The sequence below is a fragment of the Archocentrus centrarchus genome, chromosome 6, assembly GCF_007364275.1.
Source record: "Archocentrus centrarchus isolate MPI-CPG fArcCen1 chromosome 6, fArcCen1, whole genome shotgun sequence".
Taxonomy (NCBI): domain Eukaryota; kingdom Metazoa; phylum Chordata; class Actinopteri; order Cichliformes; family Cichlidae; genus Archocentrus; species Archocentrus centrarchus.
The window spans coordinates 16,464,178-16,480,290 of record NC_044351.1 but is presented as its reverse complement, the minus strand read 5'-3'; the positions used below and the strand labels follow the sequence as shown (position 1 = coordinate 16,480,290).

The 16,113-nt window shown below is 39.5% G+C and overlaps 1 protein-coding gene across 1 annotated transcript in view; it reads right to left on the bottom strand.

Moving 5' to 3' along the window:
- tp53i11b (tumor protein p53 inducible protein 11b) overlaps positions 1–3,412 on the bottom strand; it is a 38,424-nt gene extending 35,012 nt beyond the window's left edge. Inside the window, exon 1 of the mRNA XM_030732330.1 lies at positions 3,289–3,412. The gene's annotated coding sequence lies outside the window, so the exon portion shown is untranslated. The remainder of the gene's footprint in view (positions 1–3,288) is intronic.
- Positions 3,413–16,113: the final 12,701 nt, after the last annotated feature.

Genomic DNA, 16,113 nt, shown 5'->3' with positions numbered 1-16,113 from the left:
CTGTGTCCCCTTGAACCAACCCCTCTTATTTTAAACATTTGAATTATTTTAAGTCTTAGGAAATCTCCCATTAAGTTTTAAACTTCAGTAACTGCATAACGTTTAAGTTAATGAATATTCAAGACTACTATATTGACCAAAATAATTATTATGATTTTGCTGTAATCTAGCAGGCTTAATACAGATTATACATTTTAAATATTTTCATCCAGAATGAGATTTTGTTGAATTTATCTGGAACTCACAAAATGAAATGATTTGCCCAATATTCACTAAAATTATCCAAAGTGTTTTGCCAACATTCAACAACAGAAGTGCTTTTCTGTCTTTCCTAGATCAATAAGCCCAGAACCACCATAAAATAACAAAGTGTGAAAAGCAACATGGGGTCGTGGCTTCTGTAATCTTGTCCACTGGGAATTAACAGAGGCTCATCTGCTGAAAGGTCATTATTAAAGCCTATTGCTAACCCAGAGTCACAGCAGACAGTAGGAAATTAAAAGCAAAGATACCAGGAAGAAAGCCATCTTCACTGGCATGACAATATTGCCGGTGCACAGTAAGCCCTGGAGACAGACCAGAAGTCGGTAGAAAAAGATTTAACTAAATATAGCTTACCACTGTTACACTCAAGTAAATTATATTTGTTGCTATTTTAAGGATAGCCTGCATCCAAAGAGACGATTATCAAAGCAGCACAAATAGATGTCCTCATTCAGAGCTGTGGTTTGAACAAAATGCTTACGCTAACCAGTAACTTAGCATTTAAAAACAAGTCTTAGGGCAAAACTCTCCTACAGCAACAGTTTGCTACAGTTTGATCCGTAAAGGTTAATGCAATGGCACAAATACAAGCCTAAAATGTTCAATGTATTAAAAGGTATAGTTAGTTTGGTCTGTGCTGGTGCACAGTGTTGTGAATTGAAATGTTTTAAAATCACTGAGGGGTTATTTAAAAAAAAAAAAAAAAAAGGTTACCATCTGTTTTACTTACCCAGCATGCAGCAAAACAGTGTTTCTGTGCCTATGGGACTGCCCAGGGCTGTACACTGTGCTATTGCTTGCCTCAGTGCGCTTTGATATAAAACTACACACAAACATCTACATATGCTACTGCTTAACTCTCAAAGGATCATTTTGGCCTCACAGCCCAACTCCACTGAGACCAGCCTAACTCTCTATCCAGCCTGGTGGAGTGCACGGGGACTCACTCAAAACCTGCAGTTTTGCACCAAAGGCACCCCCCCTCTGAAAATATCTGTCTGACCAATGAAATAGAGTACAGTTGTATGACAGTGTGTGCCACTTTTGTGTGACACAGTGAACCGTGATACTGTTCTGCATGAGAGCCATTAGTGAGAAGGGCTTGCAACAAAAGCTGAAAGAGTCTTTGAGGGTTAGCTAAGGTGACAATATCCTGCAGGCAGAAGCATTCACGGGAAAGGAAAATTGCCCAAAAGGTCATCATCAAGCAGGTCTGACCTCTTTACTAGAGCCACTACTTCATTCAGAGTGCTACTATGTTAACAGTAAAAATATCAGATGGTTTGATTATCCTTACTTAGGTCAAAAGATTGGCTGATTTTGAGCAAGTACCTCAGCCGGAAAAGTGTCTGTATCAGTACAGCCACTATCACCAAAAGACATCCAGCACTGCCCACTCAAAATCTTTTTTTTTTTTTTTAATAACAAAGATAGAAACTTTGTCACCATGGGCACTAAGAACAAAGATGGAAGCCCAGTTTGCTATTCCCCATTTCCTTGACCAATAAAAAAAAAAAAAAAAAAAAAAAAAAATCACTGCCCACTCAGAGAGCCTGGGTGAGATGTTCATTCCCGATTGCAAGACGATTAGAGGAAAACTGCTACTGCTGGTATGGAAAAAGGCTTGATTCATGAGAACCGCAAACCAGCTATGCGAGTTTAAAAGCTTTAAGCTTCATTTGGCTCCTTATTTGATATTTTGAAATATTAGAAATTCAGGAAATGCTTCTCTGGCACTCCCCTTGTGTTACTGGCTTCTATCTGACTCATACCAGCATCATGAGTTAGGTGTTCAGATGCTTGTCAACGTGCACGTGTGAAGTGAGTAGTGGTGCCACTGAGGGGAACAATACAACTCCTCACTGTCTAGAGTAAAGTAGAAAACACACTTTTAGTTTACATGTCAATCAGCAATCCTCATGGGAAACAGAAGTGAGCTTTTCCACTCAGACAACTAAACACTCACAGCATGACTGTTTATTCTGTGTCTACTGAAGGGCTGCTGAACTCCGCTTGGGACAAGCCTTGACACACCAAACATTAATGTGACCTGCAGGCGTTAAGCAGACTCACACACTGTGAGGGATTTCAATTTACTAGACTAGAGGGGGCAGCACTTTCCAACATACCTCAAATCAATCATTATGCTTTAGCTTAATTCATCTTAATTACAATTTCAAGAGAAAGCATAAATTTGAACAGTAGACAGTAAATTCTTTCATTTTTAAATCTAACAAACACTGCAGCACACTGAGGTACGCACGCATCCTCAATGCAACATTAAAATGCCATTCTAATATGGCAATATCTATTAGATAAGAAGATTTATGGTTTATGACTCAATGTCTGACACAGTGGTTAACATTAGTTTCCGCTTGGTAAGCAGTCAGCTCTGTAATTAATCCTATCTATTGTTTAAAAAACAAAACATGCAAACTAAAATGTATAATGAAATACAGAAACTTGGGAGGACTGCTTTATATAATAAGCCATGCAAAACCATGCAGGAGAGACTTGAAAAAGGACAGCAAAAGGCTTTTAAACCGGGTGACCAAAATTATTAGCTGCTCCCAAACATGTTCTGGGTGGGGTGCAGCAGCTCAGACGTTCACACAAGATAGTTATGGAGCTAAATTATGGCTACAAAATAAATACAAACAGTCTTTATTCCTTATACCTATAACAGTTACAGGGGGTTTCAGCAGCTTATTCGACAGTGCTGTACTTTCAACTTCACTACCCCCGGCTGTGGCAGCATATTACTACTAAATCTTTAAAGAAAATTGACATAAACCTTTGCTACAACAGAAAAACTTTTAACTACCGGGAACAAATTAAAAGCCCTGTTCAGTAAAAAGGTTTCCCAAGTCACGCAGCGCGCAATGACTTCTATTTTATCTCGCAGTTAACAATTAACTCTTCAAGACGAAACAAAGCGTGAAGCATCTTAAAGTAAAACTGTAGTTCGCAGAAGGAGAAAAATGGTAAATATACCAAAAAGAAGATAATGTATGTGTGACTTACAGCGGGTAGCGGAGCGGTATCCAGAGTTTGCCTCACAGGGAAACGTTGGCTGTGGTTACAGAGAGACAGCAGCGCGGGTTTTGAGGAGGTTCATCGCAGCGGTCGGTGCTTTCACAGACCCCGGAGCAGCAAACAATCATCAGCGGCGCTGCCGTAATACCCGGCGCTCACACCAGGACGCGCATCGAAATTCTTCTACCGTAATACACAGAGTAGCAATCGATCGCTAATGTCTCTACAGTAAAAAAGTTTTTTTTTTTTTTTTAAAGATATTTTACTCACAGTAAGTAAAATCATAAACAGGATATTGACAAGTATAAAAATGCTTAAAAGTACTTTCAGTTAATTTGTTGCGTTTTTTAAAATTAGTCTGTATAGTAGATGAGCCCAGAGGTCTCAAACCTGTGGCTCTTTGCCCCTTTTCAGTGACAAAAAAAAAGAAAAGACAAAAAAGTTGAATATGAATGTGTAAATGAACAATGGTTATTTATTTATTTATTAGCTTTGTTTGTTTTCAATACTGAGACTGCTGGTTTGCTGGTGTGTTAGATTCATCTGCACAAACCAGTAAAATACTAACAATTATAAGAGAGAATACATTTGACCACTTGACTGCTCTATAAAACTGTTTTATAAAACTGTTTTCTGAATTATTTCAACACTTTAATGGTCAGAATCGCGGAATTTACGCATTGCCTGGGATCATACCATATAATCATATAAAACCCACTGTATTTTCACCTATTGGTAATGTTAAATATATATCACAAATCAAAAATATCACATCACAGATGAAAATCTGAGCAATCGGCAGTCTCCTAAAAGATGGATGGAAATCAAATTGATTACAGATATCGTGTTGTTGGCTAAAGGCACATCAGAGATGTAGCCATTTTGTTATTACTGTTTTTCAGAATCACAGAACAGCAATAGTTATCATTCTCCGTGTAGCTCTTCAGTCTCATGTTCTGTATTGGAACTATACATTGCTATAAAATAGAGTAAAAATGAACATGTGCTCCAAAATATACTAAGCATCAAAAGTAGGGACGTAGCAGTGAGGGAAAGTATGCCTTGAAATAAATTATTGTCGTTGTCTAAATAGATAGACTGCACAACTGTTTATTATGGTCTAACACCTCCAAAATCAGAGTCCCATCCTCTGAAAGAAAGCTTCACGTTGATGAATCCACTCATACAATATGGTAGATAAGAAACATTTGTTTTGGGTTTTTTTCCAATTGCTGAAGTTTCCTCTCATACTTATCTTGTGATCCACAGCTTTTTCCCAAGGTTGAGAGATAAAATACCCCCTCCAAAAAAAAAACAAAAAAAACACTGCAGACTTATTGATAGTATGTTTCTACAGAACTATGAACCCTTTCATTTTGATAATAATATTTCCCTGCTCTTACTTTACGAGCTAGGATTTTATAGATCTCTCGCTCTCTCTATATATATATACAGTTAAACAACCTCCTGTTTTCTCATGCTATTTTCACAGCCTAAGAGGGAAAAAGACAGGGCTATTTGTCTTTAATCTTCTGCCTTTGTAACAGCTCCAACAATACTCATCCAGGTGCTAATAAAACAAGCTTCGAGCTTTGAACAGAGGTGCTGAATTAGTGTTGGAGGAAGTATCTCTGAGGATTTGCCTGATGTAGCTGCCAGCAGTGAAGTAGCACACATTAATCAGAGCGGCTTCACGTGGCAGCGTAGCCCACGCACACTTCTCTGACAAACACCACCAGAAACACAAGTTTCTGTACATTTTGTTGTGACACCACAATAAGAAGAAATTCACTGTGTGTGTCACTTTTAGTGCACATTTCTCCCTTTTCTTTTAGGCCATATGATATGTTGTGACTTATCTTTCCATGAAAAATGGCAAGCATCACATTTCTGACTTGTGACTGCACAAAACTCTAGTTAAACAATTTGTATGGCACCAAAAACAGACTCGGAACAAATGTGAGGCAGATATCATCTTCCATTAATAGCAAAAACTTTCCTTCAAACACAGCAGGGTATTTGCATTAACTAATTATTGGAAACATTTCAGATCAGATTTGTTTCAGTGGCATTTCTGCTCGCTTGATTATGGCGCGCACACACACACACGCTTCCGTGGTTCATCCGGATATTGGCTACTCAAGGAGAATAGTCACATTCGACACTGAGCAGTGACAGCACTGGTTCTTACAGGTAAATGTCAGAAGATGGTAGGTGCTGGAGGGAGCAGATTGGTGTGACAGGACTGAAGATACAGGCACATAATGAGGGAGAAGTCTTTGATGGAAAGGCACGATGGGTTGAAATAGGAATTTTTTTTCTCTCTTTTATCCTGTCCATTTTTCAGTGCGTGTCATTTTTAGTCTGCAGACACAGGAATGCAAGCAAGTCCTGTGTGCAATTTGAGCAATGAACAAGAGAATATGGGCTCTAAGAAAAGGGGATGGTATGGGGGAGGCATGTGTGCTTTGTCTTCACCCACACTCAAACCTGTCAAACAAACAACACTCTTCTTCCACCCCCAACATGCAGCGACCAATCAGTTTCCAGTATCACAAAACTCAATTTTTCTGCCTCTTGCCAAGTCTTTTCCATATGGGATTGGCTGGAACAAGGTGTTTGATGAATGCGGATGAAGACAGGGAGCTTTAAAACCTACCTTGTTTTCTCTCATTGATTTGAAATGTAGGATTTCAAGTCAACAAAGCAATTGGAGTCGCAATGGAAAGAGTAACAATTTTCTGTTTTCTCTGAAGACAGAAAAAAACAAACAAACCCCATGCATCCTGTAATCCAGGAAAATTTAGAATTTTATCCAAGACAGCTAGGTTTCATCACTAAACAAGAGGCTACAAGGCTAACATGATTCATTAACAATGATGTGACACACGTGGTCCAGACAATAAATCCTCAGAGATTAGTCTCAGGCCATAAGCATCATATACTAAACACCTCAACACCCCCAGGTGACATCAAGGTCTTGTTATCAGCTCTCTTCCAGGCACCCTACCTCCTCAGCTAATCACGTCTGACAGCCTCTCAGGCATTAGTCCTAAATTCTCCTGCTGTGCTTCATCTACACTACATGTCCTACAATTCCAGGATGTTTTAAAAAGCATGATACTCCTTGCATATGGTAATCCTGTTCCCTTAAATATTTTATGAAGAGAGTCCAAAAAACAAAAAAAACAAACAAATTTTTCTTCCCCCTCAATCTGCTTCAGAAGAGCAGGATCTGCTGTTAAGGAGCAATGCTGTGATAGGCTATTTGTTTTATTTTCAGGGAATCATCACAACAGGAAAACTGTGCAAAATCGATGAGAACAGTGACTTCCTGAAAAAGTGCCAATACTGCCCACAGCCGATAATGAAAACTGAAAGATTTGATGAAGCAGACACTCGGGGGGGAAAAAAGGGAAGAGGTGATTTGATATATGGACTTTTGAGCAAATGTGCAAGAGATGTCCAGCATTGCTAATTGTTAAGGCTAATCTGTCAAGAATATAACTGTCCTGGTCGCCTCTGTCGTATGTTACAAATATGGGGGTTGGAGAGGTTTCTGCTGGTTTGGATGTTTATCAGCGTGAATCTCTCATGAGGCTCAACTTCAGTCCAATAGCTGCTCAAAACCGAAAAGAGGCAAAGGTCAAGTGTCAGTTAAATACAGCTTCAAGCCTCAGTGCCTCCTCCCCACCCATTCTGCTTGTTGACCTGTCTCCCACCAGACTGGATAAATGCACACTGAGTTAATCATTTCCTCGGCTCATTCTTTGCTTTCAGATTAATCATTATTTTGTCTATCTGATCCTGGAGTGAATTGGAAGAACCCACTAATACAATGATCATCAGCACATGCGCTGAATTGCAGCTCCACTGAATATTCAACACAAAAAAAGTGAAAGAAAAGAAAAGAGAGCACGAGCAGAGCAGTTATCGTTGGGTTACACAAAGGAGGTATTCCAAAAACCCAGAAATCTGCATCCAGTAAGATTACACAGTAGAGTTCATTTAAAAAGAACTCTACACATGGAAATAATGTTTCAATAAGAAAGTGCTCTCTGTGGCTTCACTGTATTGTGCTGCTACGGGGGATCCGACTAAATATTTAAGCTGCCCTTCTTATGGAAACAATAGTGTTCCTTCTTTCAAGTATAATAAAATTTCCTCTTTGCTCCAGCCAAGAGCTATTTTGAGACCAGGGTGCCTATTTGTTCCAAGCAGGAAGAAAATATTAGCAAAAAACATTGGATTAATTTAGATTTAAGGGCAAGATGATGAATCACATTTTACATGCTGTATGAAACAAGCTGAACAATTTCCCAGGAGTGCTAGAGAAGAAAGAAAAAAAAACCCACAGGAAAATGGGTTCTTTAATGTCAGGTGCCCACGCATCTCACCCATAAGAAATGCTAATAACTTAATTAAAAACAGATTAATTTTAATTAATTCCAGTTTGAAATAAAAAAGAGGTGTTGACTGTGCCATCAGCTGAATGGATGGACTCTAAGCTTATACAAACCAACAGTGTTTGAACTTTTAAACCAATGAATGTAAATACTAACTGATTAAAAAAAAGGGGTATAAAACCAGGACTGTACAGTATTTCCTAATAGATTAACACACTCTTTGCCCCCTAGAATGAATATATGACTTCCTACACACAGCTACATGTGTTATTTACTTGACATTTCATCATTAAGGCAGAAAACTGTGGGGAGAATCATTTTATACGCGATGTCGGCAGGTTCCTCTGCTCCTTGCAGAGGCACAGAGGATAAATGAACACCGTGCAGCACGCACAGAAACGGAGAACAGTTTAAATATTTTATTAGGACACTTTTGTTTTGCTGGTAGGCTCCAACACAGTGTTTAATGAGATACCACTTTGTTGAGACTAGACGAAAATATCTCGAAAAATAGAATGACTGGAAATTTTACACAGACAAACCACCCCCTTCCTGCTGACTTTGATGATCGCTTCACATTTTATCAAGGCACACCATGATAATGCTGCTTTCTAGTGAAATGATTCCACAATCTTTAGCCACATATATACACATATATGCTGTCATAAAGTTTACAGATAGCCAAAATCTAGCAACATCATTTTGTGAATTTTTTTATTTTAAGTTTAGTGTTAAGTTGTCCCAATAGCCAGTCTCGAGAGCCAGGGATCGGTCCGCCAGGGCCTCTGCCCTTGGCCACCACCCAACACACATTGCACCCAACCCCTATGACGCCTCCTGGGGGTGGTGGGCCCACCAGAGGGTGGGCTCATGTCTCCTCTTCGAGCTGTGCCTGGCTGAGCACCACACTGGAGAGATTATATCTCTCGGCTGGCCTGGGAACACCTTGGGGTCCCACCGGACAAGCTGGAGAAGGTGGCTGGGGAGAGGGAGGTCTGGGCATCTCTGCTTAGGCTGCTGCCCCAGTGACCCGGCCCCGGATAAGTGGAAGAAAATGGATGGATGGATGGATGGATGTTAAGTTGTTTGCATACCAACATGCTAAAACCAGATATATAAACATATCTGTTAAAAATCTGCACCTTTAAACCTGACAAGTCTGTCAGTAACTTGGAATATCTATTTACAGTGCATACAGTTCTGCTGGGAAACCTTGGGTCCTGGCGTTCAGATGGATGTTACCCTGACATGACGATATTACAAACCAAGCATAACCCCTACACACAGAGAGGACTATCCACCCCCAGCAGGAAAAGTGTACAAGAACAAATAGAAAACAGCAAAAAGTCCAAGTTGTTGACTTTGTCTTAGAACTCCCAGACCAATCCATAGAGGTCACATCCAGCTCAGAGGATCAGCTACCAATGTCAGGCCCAAAGAGTCAGAACTATTTTTGAGGGCATGCGAGGGATGTGGACGATGTTGCAAAATTATTGTTTTTAATGTTATTGCTGATTCGTGTATGTTCATTGCAAAATTCACCATAATCACCGGGGGGGGGGATGGTTAATGGTTTGTATTATTTTTTAGTTCAAAGCACTGCTGATCTTTGTAGAGCCACTACACGCATGCATGAGCACACCCAACATTAATATGTAGTTTCAATATCAAACAGCTATTAGCAGCTAATAGGTTGAATTGCCAATAAGTGAGAGCCAAGAGCGTGGATGCAAAATGTATGCAGGAAAGAAGGAAATAATGTAGCCCTCCATCAGTAATCAGTGCTCATTTGTGTCACAAATGTGTATAACAACATAAAATGATATTTACTGCTTTTCTTTCTTGTAGAATTCCATGAGAACACATGTGAGACCAAGTAAAAGTATGCAGTGTGTAACACGAAGACCCAGCATGAAATCTGGTCTACAAGAAGATAAGAGTGAGCAGCAGAATGTAAAAAAAAAAAAAAAAAAGCAGATTAAAAAAGGAGTCCAGCCTGGTGCTTGTGATAAACGAAACATTTTTAAAGTTGTGGGGATGAACAGGTACCGACCTGCAAGCTTCGATCTGATGCTGTGAGTGTCTGAACAAGGTATTCTTTGTCCGAGTTCACACCTCAGCAAACACTTCACAGTTCAGCTCAGTTCTATTTGAGTCACTAGGAAAGTGGTGTTTTGCTTCTGTCCACGGACAGTTTGCTCCTTTAACAAATGTGCAAAGCAGCACTTCATCTTATTCAAGCTGAGGAAGTAAATGTTTTCAAAATATTTCAAGAATACAATAGTCAGTGGACACTTCAAGTCTGCATCAGGCCCAGAGTGGGCCTTGAAATATAGCTGAGCGGGGTTCAGACAACCTCTACCCATCAAAGATGTTCTCGTGTAAAGGCTCATATTGATTTGTTCGTGTCCTGCTGACCGGTCAGGAGTTTTATTGATGAGGACAGAGAAGACTGAGGGAACTGTATCTTTCTTTCCTCTCCAACAGGAGGTGAAATAAGATCCAGACTGACACTGTGGAATATATGACAGCTCTCCAAGGATAGAGCAGGACAGCAAACTTATCATATACTTCATTTGGCTTGTGGATCAGGATGTTCTATTGGGGTTGTGCAAAAACTAAAGGCAAAGTCAATGTGATCAGTTACAGGCTGGTGCTGTCTTCAGCATCACTGGATCAAACCGTATTTGGAAATAGTTTTAAGCCTATATAAATCTTCACACAGTAGATTTTTTTTGCTCCAGTAAAAGCATGTCAAATACAGTTTCAAGTACTTTTATCTACGACCGTATACATTTAAAAGTACAGAAACTGGCAGTGAAACAGTAAATGTCACAGAATTTAAACCTGAAGAAAAAAAAAAATGCTGCATGTCGTAAAATACCCCCCCCCCCCTGCTTACCAGTAGCTTAGTTCTGTGGATTGCAGTGTAAAAAGATGCTTTGTCCTTCAGACTGAAATATCTCAACACATATTGCACATACATTTACAGTGTCTGTTTGGTTTTATGTCCTCTGACTCTCTTAGTTTTTATATTATATTCAGATCAGCTTCAGCGCTTTATGTTTTGCTGTAACTGTCAAACGTCTTCATGCAAACATACTAAACTGAGATGGTGATTTGCGGCGCTCAAGACTCCCTCCCATCAACATGTTAAGATTGTCACTGTGAGCATTTCAGCTTAGTACCTTATCTTCAAGGAGCAGCTACTGTGATTTTTTTCTTTTAATAAAGGAAAACACCAAAACAAAAAGTCAAAATCAAGTCAAGTAAAAAAAAAAAAGAAAAAAAAATCAGCATTGTTCTGCTTTACTTACAGGATCTATATCAGTGTCCGCAACCTGAAGCTTGAACACTTGTCTCTTTCACTGCCTACTTTGTGATTTGGGTTGTTAAGATGAGTGCTGTTTGAGTGCCTTGTTAAGTATGTTCCTTTTACATAAAAATCTGTCTCCTAATGCATTGTAAGGCACTCAGAGTCCTCTGGTGTTCCATACTTTGTGGCAAACAACACCTACACATTTGAGATAAAGTCAGCTGAAATCAAAAGATATTTTCTATATCTGCTAAAGTACAATGAAATCTGCATATATGGTTTGATTCTGTTCTCCTGGCCTACTCATTCTCCTTTGTAGAGGTGATTTTTATTCATTCTCAGGTATAGAAATGATAGGCAGGGACAGAAGAACGTGGGCTAAGAATGTATTCAGCTGTGACCAGCCAGCTGCCCCCAGGGACACAGACATTTTTCACATTTCACCAAGAGGCTAAATTTGAAATGTGAATAAATCACTCAAGTCAGCAAAAGCTCAGAGGAGATGAATGACAGTGCGAGAGGAAGCAGGAGCGAGCGAACTGTGAGAATTTATAATGGGCCAAAGGCGATCTGAAGGAAATAGGAGAAACAGCAGGAGAGGGAGAAAATTTCATCCCGATGAGCTTGTTTCATTTAACGAACTGATTATAAACCTGCTCATTACAAAGACAAATACTCCATATGCCACTGAATGGTAGCTATTGAAAGGCTGGACTTAGCATGGCCTGACTGCAATATGTGTGTTATTGCTTTTCATAAAAACAGCAATAATGTCATGGTTCATATCAAATGTTTCCATCTGCAGGATCACTAAGCAACATACCAATTACCTAGAAAACTGGAAAAAGTTCGCCTCCATCAGTGATAGAAAAACATCTCAGCTAGTTGAAAGAAGGCCCTGAAGAAAGGCAGGAGGAAATAAAAATGGTGATTGAGGATGCATTGCTTTTACACCCCCCCCCCCCCCCAAAAAAAGAAAAAAAAAAAAGAAAAAAAGAGATGCCTGATTGCACTGGGCAGAGCTGATGGTTTCATGCAGGTCTGGTGGCGTCATCTCCCGGTCACAGCACTGGTGTGTGGAAATGTCAGACGTTTCCTCGTCCACAGCATCTCACCGCCCGTGCATCTGCTTTGAGCGAAGAGCTCTCTCAGCTGACATTTTGATGGTGTAGGTGTGAGATAAATCCGATAATGCTTCTCCCAGATTTGCCATTTAGAGTTAGGTTGTCGTATAATCAACGAGTGTTAGTTGTATTAAATTGTTTCATTTACAGTAATTCATTCATCACCAGCAATAAAGTTGTCAAAGCCAATAACTCTGCATATTGTTCCCAGAAGTACTTTAAACCTAATTTAAAGTAACTGGTGGGTGAGTGCATCCTTTAATCTGGATAGATAGATAGATAGATAGATAGATAGATAGATAGATAGATAGATAGATAGATAGATAGATAGATAGATAGATAGATAGATAGATAGATAGATAGATAGATAGATAGATAGATAGATAGATAGATAGATAGATAGATAGATAGATAGATACAAAATACACAAATTCTAAAGAATAGGTTTCATAAATTTATACATGTGTATCAAAAGAAATAGTCCTCAATGTTCAGATAAAATGGGAACATTAATGAGGTTCCACCAACTCCATCAGAAGTGCTTGTGGGAGGGTTGAAAAACTTCAAAACTGACATCTGTCTGATTTTGGTTTTTGGGGAGCTGTATCTGACCATTTCTGAAACTTCTTGAAACCACTGTTCCAAGATTTACACGTCTGTTATCCGTACTTTATATAATATTACAATTTGATAAGATTTTGATGCTAAATTATTAGTTGCTTTTTTGATATCATGTCTCCCTCCTCTCTCAGGGATGGATTTTGGTAACTTTGGCTAAGTCGCCCCCCCGTTTGAGCTGCTAATATTATATGTTCAATGTAATCATTTTCTTAATTTAAATTTTTAAATGGTCACACTGGAAATATTCAGAAGGTTAGAATAAGACATGTGCCAAAGATCAGACCCAACAGTTATCTTTAAAACTCTCTTATATCCAGGGTCTGGTTTTGTCTTTGCTATTGAAATATGTAGTGCCATCATGCCAGTATCTAAAGAGCTCTCCAAGGATGCTTGGGTCTGGCAAAGACTTTTAAAAGCCCTCCAAAATATTTCAAATTAATCAAAGAATGTTATCTGGCTGCCTCCGCAAAGTCATCGCACGCATAAACTGATGCAAAAAGAAGTCTCCAGGAACCCCAAAATATCACAAGAACGCAGGTAACTCTGACAACCTTTGGTGTCAAAGTGCATTTATGTTCAACCAGAAAGAAACTGGACAAATCTGAACCGCATTTGGAGGTGCACCTGAAAAAGGAAATGCTGCGCAAAAACGAAGATTAGAAGAAAATTAAAAAAAGAGACATAGGCAAAGACCAGACCTTTCAAGAAACATCTTTGGATGTACAAATTAAAAAAGTGTTCAGCCACAGTGACAGTAAATTAACTACTATAACTTTGAGGCATGATGATGGTTTAATGCTGCTTCTTTGCCTCAGGGACTGGACAGCCCGCAGTCATTTATTCATCTGTGAATTCTGTCATATCAAATCGTGCTTGAAGATAATGAGACCGCCTGTCAGAAAGCTGAAGCTGAACCAGAACAGGATCACAGGCTCACTAGAAAATCCACTGAGAAATGTCTCAAAAAGAATAAGTGGAGGGTTATAAAATTAACATTTGAACTTTGCTGAAAGGCCTTGCTGGCAATTAAGTACTAAACCCTTGGAACATCATGCAGCTGAGGGAAGCAAGAGTGGCCAAAATTTCCAGCAAGCTGATGTCACAGACCTGTGGATGATCATTAAAAGTGCAAGAAGTACAAGAAGTAAGGATAAAATGTCTGCATGTCCAAAACTCCTAACAATTTCCACGGGATACTTAGACTTTTCACATGACTTCATGATGCTGGTCATGGGAGTCCATGTCTGTGATAGGATTAATACGCTGACCAGGTCACTCATCTGAGACATGGGGGCACATGGCTAACCCTCATGACATGAGTAAACAACACTGTGCCTTTGGCTGTAATATTAGTGGAGACATTTTTATTTGTGAATGCACAAATATCTAAATCAAACTTTAAAAACACTTAAATAATGAACCATAACCCCAATACAGTAAAAATAAAACACACAGAAGGACTGTTTCTCTGTGGCTGAGCATGGATCAGCTGCCAGTTTTTGGTCAGAACAAGACACAGTTCTGAGGTGACAGCAGAGACGTCAAGAACCACTCCCGTCCCTGCCGCTGGAAAAGAAGTTGCATTGTGATTAAGAGCTGAGAACAGCCAATACTGTTTAATTAAATACTAATAAGGTCATCACAGAGTGCCAAAGGACAACAGATGGACAAACAAAAAAGCCAAGAAGTTTGTAAAGGAGCACAGATGGTTGGAAAGAAAATCTGTCCAACTCTTCACTGACTGACAGTTCAATGAAGTGTAATTACCATCATGGAACAAACCCAACACATTTGGCACTTCATACAAAGACAATAATCTTCTGCTTAGCATAACATAGGGATTATCTTTCAATACAGCCAGTGATGAAGGGAAGGAAAATGAGACACAATACTGAATTACAAAGGGAAGCAATAGTCAAACAGCATGTATACAGTATATTACACCTTTCTCCGGCTCGTGTTTTTTTTTTTCCTTAAAAACAGTCTTTTGATCGTGCATATGACTTCCAGAGGCAGCGTCGTCCCTTAAGTAAATGTATAGGAATGGAGACAGCTTCCTTCTCAAAACCAAGGACATTTGGAGCATTTTTAAATGCTGCATTTTACATTTCTTAATCAGGCACTCAAAGCCTGAGTGGATAAAGTTCTCAAAAAAGCAGTTCAACAGAAAAATAATAACCAAGGATGTGTTAAGGTTGACAGTAGACTGGCATCATCTTTGTAAAAATTGGGCTAAGATGAAGCATAATCTTTGCTTTAAAAAATATCAAATTGTATCTCGTATGCCTTTTTATTCACAGTCATAGGGTATGAGAGCAATTGTGTGACTTGTAATTGTGATAAAGCATTAAAAATTTAGAATTTATGTTTTCAGAGTTAAAAATGATGACAGGCAGCAGCATATAACTAAACAAATCATCAGCCGCAGTGTATGTCAACCTCTCAAGAGAGCCTGAATCCCTTCCACTAACACGTCCTTGAACAGGACACTGAATCCCGGTCGCTTCCTGAGGCTCTGTCTCCCTCTGACCTGCATTCTGGCCTTCCTGCAGAGGAGCAAAGTGAAAGAACACAGGAGGACACATATATAAATAAACAATGTTAAAGATACTGCTGATATTCTGAGTGATCATAGACTGGGAGTATGGGACAGTATGTTGGATAGAGGAGACAAACAGGCACCGCAGCTGAGAAGAGAAACAGGTTAACAAATGGTGCTGCTGTTTCCTTGTGATCTGCTACCATATTAATGGTTGAAGGGCATTACCTGAGAGAAATAAATGTACATCATAAAGGCTCTAACTGTTGTCTACACTGTGATGCTTAATTCTCCACAGAACACACAGTGAATGGAAGCATTCATTGTGGAAAAAAAAAACTTCATGATCGTTACCAGTCATGCAGACAGATGTGAGATTTGGATTTCTATCAGTCCAGCCCTGCCCGTCAGACAGATGCTTTCTCATGAAAGTCATGAGGTGTTTATTCTGTGGAGTAAATTGATTTGCCCGGGGAAAGGTGAAGGAAGAAAACAGGCAAGCCACTCAACAATAGGTCCAGCTCTTCCTCTGTCTCAGATTTCCACAAACTGTTCCAAGCCTGGCAGGTGACCAAGTCAGACACATGAGTCTCCCGGCTCACCCGAGCTCACCAAGTGTTGCCATGCCAACAGAAGACATGGCCACATGGGTGACGTACAGACTGCACCAACCACTGGTTATATTTGCAGATTAAGTTCTCATAGTTTAAAGTACAATGAGAACTTAATTCTATGGTTAACACTGAAGTAGAAAAACTTCATGCAACAGAGAAAAATGTTTCAGATGTTTGGGGGACTGTGTGCAAC